The following is a 7845-nucleotide window of genomic DNA, read 5'->3' as shown; positions in this document are numbered from 1 at the left end:
ATATATATATATATATATATATGTATTGAAAATTTGAGAATCAAGATTCTCTAATAATATTCTAATGGCTTAAGAGGATAATTATTCTATAAGACTTGCATTTTACTGTAACATTTCACAGTTTAAAATAACTATAAAGAAGCTAATAATTGGAAATAGTGATTTTTGAAAAGCATTGAAATCTGGAAATTATGTTAAGTTAGGAAAAGTTGAGTTTTGGTCAACTTCAAACGACTATGACTTCTAACTTAAATTGATTTAGGTGTAATTCCATATATGGTAGGAAATATCTTGGAATAATCTTTCCAACGCTGCCAAGTTTGCGCGATCCCGAGTTCGCATGAGTGAGTTATGCTCTTTGGAAGTTGGGTTGTTCGAATAAGGAAAGTCCAATTCGAATTTTGGAAGGGTAGTTTGGTCTTTTTCTTACCCAACTTAATTAATTTATTTTTAGAAGTTAATTGGGATAAAATCATATTTTATTCAGTTTAGAAAAGTTGAGGTTTCATTCTAGGGCTTGGAGAAAAGAGAAAAAAGAAAAGAGGAGAAGGGAGAAGAGAAATCAATATTCGCCAATATCGTCGAGTTTAGCTTGTGGATCTCGCCAAGGGGTGATCCTTACGAGGTATGTGAGATCATACAACGATGGGTTAGTTCACCCACGCGCCAACAATTATTTAATTCAGCTAAGTTAAGTCTTTGAAAGTTAACAAATTGAGTTTTTGATGAACATTGTTGAAGGTTTTCTTAAATTCTTGTGGGTTGTGTTGATTGAAGTTTTTTGCAATTTGATTCATCTTTCCTGTGTATTTTCGATTTGAATCTATCATATATTGATGGTATAAATGATTCCAAGTGTTTGGAGAAAGAACCAAACAAAATTAAAGGGTTTAGAGTTTTAAAATGAAGAAGAAAGTTGTGAGTTTTCTGCAGAGGGGGTTGGGGCGCCCCGCCGAGCCTCCTAGAGCGCCCCAAAAGTTCCTCTAAACTTTTGGCTCTACGGCACCGCAAAGCCGAGCCTCCCAGAGCGCCCCAAAAGTTTTGAACTTTTGGCTCTGCGGCACCGCATAGTCGAGCCTCCCAGAGCGCCCCAAAAGTTCCTCTGTACTTAGGGCTGCGGTTTTGCGCGCCGCACCATCAAGAGTGCCCCAACTTGTGCTTTGAACTTTGAGGATTGGCGCCTCGCGCCTCTTTGAGCACTAGGGACGCCAATTCTCCTATTTCTTCTCCATTTTTTCGTACTAGTTCCTTAGTGATGTACCTATGTTTTTTAGTTGATTCCAATAATGTAAGGTACGTCTAAATATCATGAAATCATCCATAAAAATGAGATCATAAACCTTGATTCGATAAGCCAATTCAAGGCAAGATAAGATCAAAGTCAAGAGAAGTAAGAGTCAAGTCTAGGAGTTAAGAAGCAAGTCAAAGGGAAGTTTATATAGTTTTCAAAGGTCTTTCACAAACATTTTAACTTTGTTTTAAAACTTAAAGTTCAAGTTGAGTAAAGATTAAAGAGTAAAGTTTGAAGTTCATTTCTTCAAAAGAGTATATCGGGACTATGTATTCTAAAGAGTAAAATATTTTCACATTTAAACAAGAAAGGAAACCTCGATTCTAAAGAGCTTTTGAGCTATTTTTTAGAATAGATTAATCGCTTTCTGAAGCAAGAGAGAAAACTATGATTTACAAGATAGCCTTTGAGCTAAGTTTTTGAGCAATTATCTCAAATCACAGAAAGGAGTATGTTTTTTAAACATAAAAGCTAGTATCATATTTTGGGAGTAGTTTTGAGCATCGATGTGGGGGAGAGGTCAATCAACTCACAACCCCCATAAATCATGTAGTCATCATGGTTAGAAAAGGGTCAATATTTTTAGATGATTCTTTTAGTGCTTTTTAGCATATACTAGTGGATCCACTTAGTAGTTCAGGTTCTATACTCATGGCAAGGTATAGGTTGGCCCTGGTAGCGTGAGACAAAATGTTGTATCATTACAATAACTCTTACATGATGGTTGTCAGTTAGAGAAAATCCCATAGAAGTAATTATATTTTTATATACACAGTCTATTGCATTTTTACATACATTTCAAAGTTATATATATCCTTTTATACAATAATAGTTGACTTCATCTTTTAAACAACTTTTCTTTATATTGCACTTGTTTTAAACTGCTTTATATTGAAATGAGTTCAGTTATGTTAAGTTCATTTGAGTCAGGTAAGTTCTTCAGATTCTTTTCAAGTCTATGTTGTGTTTAACATTTCGACTCGCATACTCGTACATTCAATGTACTGATGTCAGTTGGCCTGTATCGTCTTATGATGCAAATGCAAGTGACCAGGATCAGCAAGTAGCACATTGTTGATCCAGTGAGCACTCTAATGTCAGTTGGTAAGCCTACTTGCATTCCGGAGACTCCTTTTATTGCTTCCAGTTATTTTATCAGTTCATTAGGATGTCGTGGGGTTTGTCCTGACATCCATCTCAGTTGTTTTAGAAGCTTCATAGACAGTCAAATGTTAGTTCATTAGTCTTCTACTGTCATTATCTTATGTTGAGACTTGGGTTTGCCTTAGTGGACAAGTTGAATGTTCCCTTATAACATTTCAGTTTATTTCATATCTTCATATTTATTGATTTAAGTCTTCCTCTAAGTAAGTAAGTCAGACCAAGGGTTTGCTTGGGGTCAATAATGATTCCAGAGTGCCCGCTTAAGGTGTAGGCTCGAGACGTGACATTTACTTTGACATGTATCTTTCAATCACCTAACATTTAATTAGGACTTATCTATTTCAACTATTTGTTTTAGTTCTATGAATAACATTTTCATCTATCATTTCATTCTCTTGAAACATATCTAATTTGTTTTGCATTTTGGTACTGTAATTTTCATCTAGTCTCGCCTCAACTTCTCTCCTAGCATATTTACTAAATCTGCAATCTACGTATTCAATCTTACTTCTAGCATGTTTCTTTATAGCTCAAGATTTTAATTGGTTAACATAATATAATCATCAAATATTAGATACCGTGATACATGCCTTTATCTTATGTTAGTTAAATTGTTTATAACAAGGGCAAAAAGGTATGGACCCAATGTTATCCTTAATATGATCCACTTTTATAATAAGCTCTTTATATATTACCTATCATTTTTCTCATGCCAACAATGACTCCCTCATACATATTATTTATGACATTTATATACTTAAATAATCGATTTATTTTGAACTCAATTACCTAGCAAAGAAACTTTCAAGGCACTTAATCATATACTTTCTCTAAATCAATAAATATGATGAGAACTTTTTTTCGCGATAGATTTTTCATCAATCTACTTAGTAAGAATATAACCTCTATTATAGATCCACTAGGCATAAATTCAAATTGACTCTCTTACACTTTAATTATGTTTCTCAGTCTAGCTCTATAATTATTTTGCAGAGTTTCATCATATGACTTATGAGTTTAATGACACAATATTTGTAAAAAATTGATTTTTTTAGTTTTATAAATCGAAACTAGTGTACTTTTGTTTATTAATCTGTATTATCAAAACCAGAAATTACTGATTGTGATAAATTATTCAGAAACACGAAGTAACTGAAATTTATAGAATCAGTAAGCAAGATGAATAGAAATTTATTTCAGAAAATACTTAAAACAAACGTACCAGAAACTGAAACAATCTTTTAGTTTGGAAGAAGATCAAGTCCACTGAACTCACAGTGTCCCCTTGAGGAAATTATTCCCCTCTAGTATCCGAGGTTTGATTTGGAATATAACCTCCCAGGGTAAAATGATCTTAATCAAGTAGAGTGTAGATACCAAAAACTCTACTGTCAGCGAATCAATCCACCGCAGGAAAGTACACGAAGAAAAATGTGTTTAGAAGAAAAAGAAAGATCAGAAAATTCATTGAAAAATATTCTGAAGACTGAGTGGTATTTATAGGCAAGAAGAATTTGTTCTGAAAGGTTGCAACCCTTTCAGAATTGACACGACCATTAATGAAAGTTTGCAACCTTTCAAATGGTATTGACTGTTCCTGAAAGTTCCAACCTTTCAGAACAGTAATGGCGGGAATTTTAAATAAAATGAAAAATAAAACGGGTCACGCGCGCGGATTCGAGTCGGGTCGGGTTAACTAAAAATTTTGGTTAACTTCTGTTATGAACTAGCCATTTAATTAATTAAATAAATAATTAAAACAAATTTTGTCCAAAAAATAATCTCTCGATCATTTGCCAAAGCCAAAGCCGAAGCGAGCGACGACGACGACGGCGCGAGGGGGGTCCCTCTTTCCAACCCTTTTAACAATTAATAGGAGTGTTTATGTATTTAAACTCTTCTATTTTCCTTTCCATTACCGATGAGGGACAATTGTCTATTCATTAAAGCATTAGAGGACTTTTGAAGTTCCTAACTCTTCAAGTTCTCAACTTTTCAAATTCCTCTCCTTCCCTCTATTTCCCATTAATTCTTGGTACATACCCAACAATCTCCCACATTGATGGGGAATGGTTATAACATAGGAATGCACGGACAATTGTGTACTTAACAAGCAAGGATTAATTGCATCTGGATAAGTAGGTTTCCCCTTGGACTTTCCGTAGTGAACATATGTCGGATATACTCGGCCAATCGGTAGATGTGATATCTTTGAACCGTCGAGCTTTGGTGTATACCTAGACAACCATATGTCACACAATTAACCCTTTATTTTTTATGATTCTTACGGTTGTGTTCGTTTCAGCCATGAACACCTTCTGATTTCATGAGTGTATAGAGAATAGGTTTTTAACATAAAATTCTCTTTGAAGCGGCTTCCACTTCACACTCACATAGGTGATTTCTAACCGTGTCATCTCGTAGATACACTATTTGGTCAAATCTACCAAACTTAGCAAATCATTAAAAACTTTAAGCTTTATTACCTCATTAACAAGCCTTAAAGTCTTAATCTTTTCCTGAACATTGTCTTCATCATGAGAATGGATTGAGTTAATTGACAATGTCGAACCGTCAGCCACGACTTTGTTTTTCTCCTTGAATCTAGCTCTTGGGATCTCCAGTCTGCTAGATAGAGTTACCGTCATACTGACCTGTCCTAAGCCATAAACCCATTCCCTTAGATGATCTTTCAACTGTCTCTCTCACTAGGCCTTTCGTTAGTGGATCTGACACATTATCACTTGACTTTATATAGTCAATTGTGATAATTCCACTAGAGAGCAGTTGTCTTGCGGTGTTATATCTCCGTTGTATATGACGAGACTTTCCGTTGTACATAACGCACCCTGCCCTACCTATTGCTGCTTGACTATCGCAATGTATGCAAATTGGTCCAACAGGTTTGGGCCAGAATGAAATATCCTCTAGGAAATTCCGAAGTCATTCCGCTTCTTCACCAGCCTTATCCAAAGCAATGAATTCAGATTCCATTGTGGAGCGAGCAATACATGTCTGTTTGGACGATTTCCAAGAGACTGCTCCTCCACCAAGTATGAACACATAACCACTCGTGGATTTTACATCATTTGACCCGGTGATCCAATTTGCATCACTATATCCTTCAATCACAACAGGATATTTATTATAATGTAAAGCATAATTTTGTGTATATTTTAGATAACCCAACACACGTTTCATAGCCATCGAGTGAGTTTGATTCGGATTACTAGTGTACCGACTTAGTTTACTAATAGCACATGCTATATCTGGTCGCGTGCAATTCATAATATACATCAAACTTCCCAACACTCTGGCATATTCCAATTGAGAGTCACTTTGACCTTTATTCTTTTTAAATGTACAGCTTAAATCAATTGGAGTTTTGACAACATTGAAATTCAAGTATTTGAACTTATCCAATACTTTTTCAATATAATGAGATTGAGATAATGCTAGTCCCTGGGGAGTTTTGATAATCCTGACCCCTAAGATCAAATCAGCAACTCCTAAGTCTTTCATATCGAACTTGCTGGACAACATGCGCTGAGTAACATTTATATCGTCAATTTCTTTATTCATTATTAACATGTCATCAACATACAAACAAACAATGACTTCATGATTCATAACATTTTTAATGTAATCACATTTATCGCATTCGTTAATCTTGAATCTATTTGCCAACATTGTTTGGTCAAATTTAGCATGCCATTGTTTGGGTGCTTGCTTGAGTCCATAAAGTGACTTCACAAGTCTGCACACTTTCTTTTCTTTACCAGGAACTATAAACCCTTAAGGTTGTTCCATGTAAATTTCTTCCTCCAATTCTCCATTTAAGAAGGTTGTCTTTAAATCCATTTGGTGGATTTTAAGATCATGCACTGCTGCAAGTGCTATTAACATCCTAATTGATGTTATCCTTGTTACTGGAGAGTATGTGTCAAAGTAGTCCAGACCTTCCTTTTGTCTGTACCCTTTGACTACCAGTCTAGCCTTATATTTGTCAATAGTCCCATCAGGTTTCATTTTCCTTTTAAAGATCCACTTTGATCCTAAAGGTTTATTTCCTGGAGGAAGATCAGCCAATTCCCAAGTGTGATTGCTTAAAATTGATTCAATCTCACTGTTGACTTCTTCTTTCCAATAAGTTGACTCTGACGAAGACATAGTTGCTTTAAATGTTTGAGGCTTATTATCAAGCAATAGTGCTACAAAATCTGGTCCGAAAGAAGCAGATTTTCGTTGCCGAGTACTACGCCTAGGTTCCTCACTAGTTAGAATATTTTTCATTGATTCTTCTCGTGGTCGTTTAGGTCTTTCACTTGTTGACTCACTTTCAGTTTTATACGGATAAATGTTTTCAAAAAACTCTGCATTATCTGATTCATTTATCGTATTAACATGAATCTCAGGATTATCAGATTTGTTAATAAAAAATTGACAGACTTTACTATTCACAGCATACCCAATAAAGACACAATCTATTATTTTGGGTCCAATTTTAACCCTCTTCGGTAAAGGAACCTCTACCTTGGCTAAACACCCCCACACTTTGAAATATTTCAAGTTGGGTTTTCTTCCTTTCCACAACTCATATGGAATTGATTGTGTTTTTCGATGGGGTACTCTATTGAGTATTTTATTAGCTGTAAGGATGGCTTCCCCCCAAAGATTTCGCGGTGAACCAGAATTGATCATTAAGGCATTCATCATTTCCTTTAATGTTCTGTTCTTCCGTTCTGCCAAACCATTTGACTGTGGTGTATAAGGTGCAGTAGTTTGATGAATAATACCATATTCCAAACATATCTCTGCAAAAGGAGATTCATATTCTCCACCCCTATCACTCCGAATCATTTTTATCTTTAGATTCAATTGGTTTTCCACTTCATTTTTGTATTGCTTAAATGCATCAATTGCTTCATCCTTACTATTAAGCAAATATACATAACAAAATCGAGTGCAGTCATCAATAAAAGTTATAAAATACTTTTTCCCACCACGAGATGGTGTTGACTTCATATCGCATATATCTGTGTGAATTAAGTCTAAAGTTTTAGAATTTCTTTCAACAGACGTGTAAGGATGTTTAACAAACTTACTTTCCACATAAATTTTGCATTTCGACTTATCGCATTTAAAATCAGGCAATACTTCTAGATTAACCAATTTTCGCAAGGCTTTGTAATTTACATGTCCCAAACGGGCATGCTATAAATCACTTAACTCCAATAAGTAAACAGAAGCAGAATTTTTATTAATACTGTCAAGAACCATTACATTTAGTTTGAAAAGACCCTCATTGAGGTAGCCCTTTCCTATGAACATTTCATTCTTACTTATTACTGCTTTATCACTAACTAGGACACACTTAAACCCGTTCTTAA

Source organism: Solanum pennellii, chromosome 5, assembly GCF_001406875.1.
Source record: "Solanum pennellii chromosome 5, SPENNV200".
NCBI lineage: Eukaryota > Viridiplantae > Streptophyta > Magnoliopsida > Solanales > Solanaceae > Solanum > Solanum pennellii.
This window is presented reverse-complemented; position numbering follows the sequence as displayed.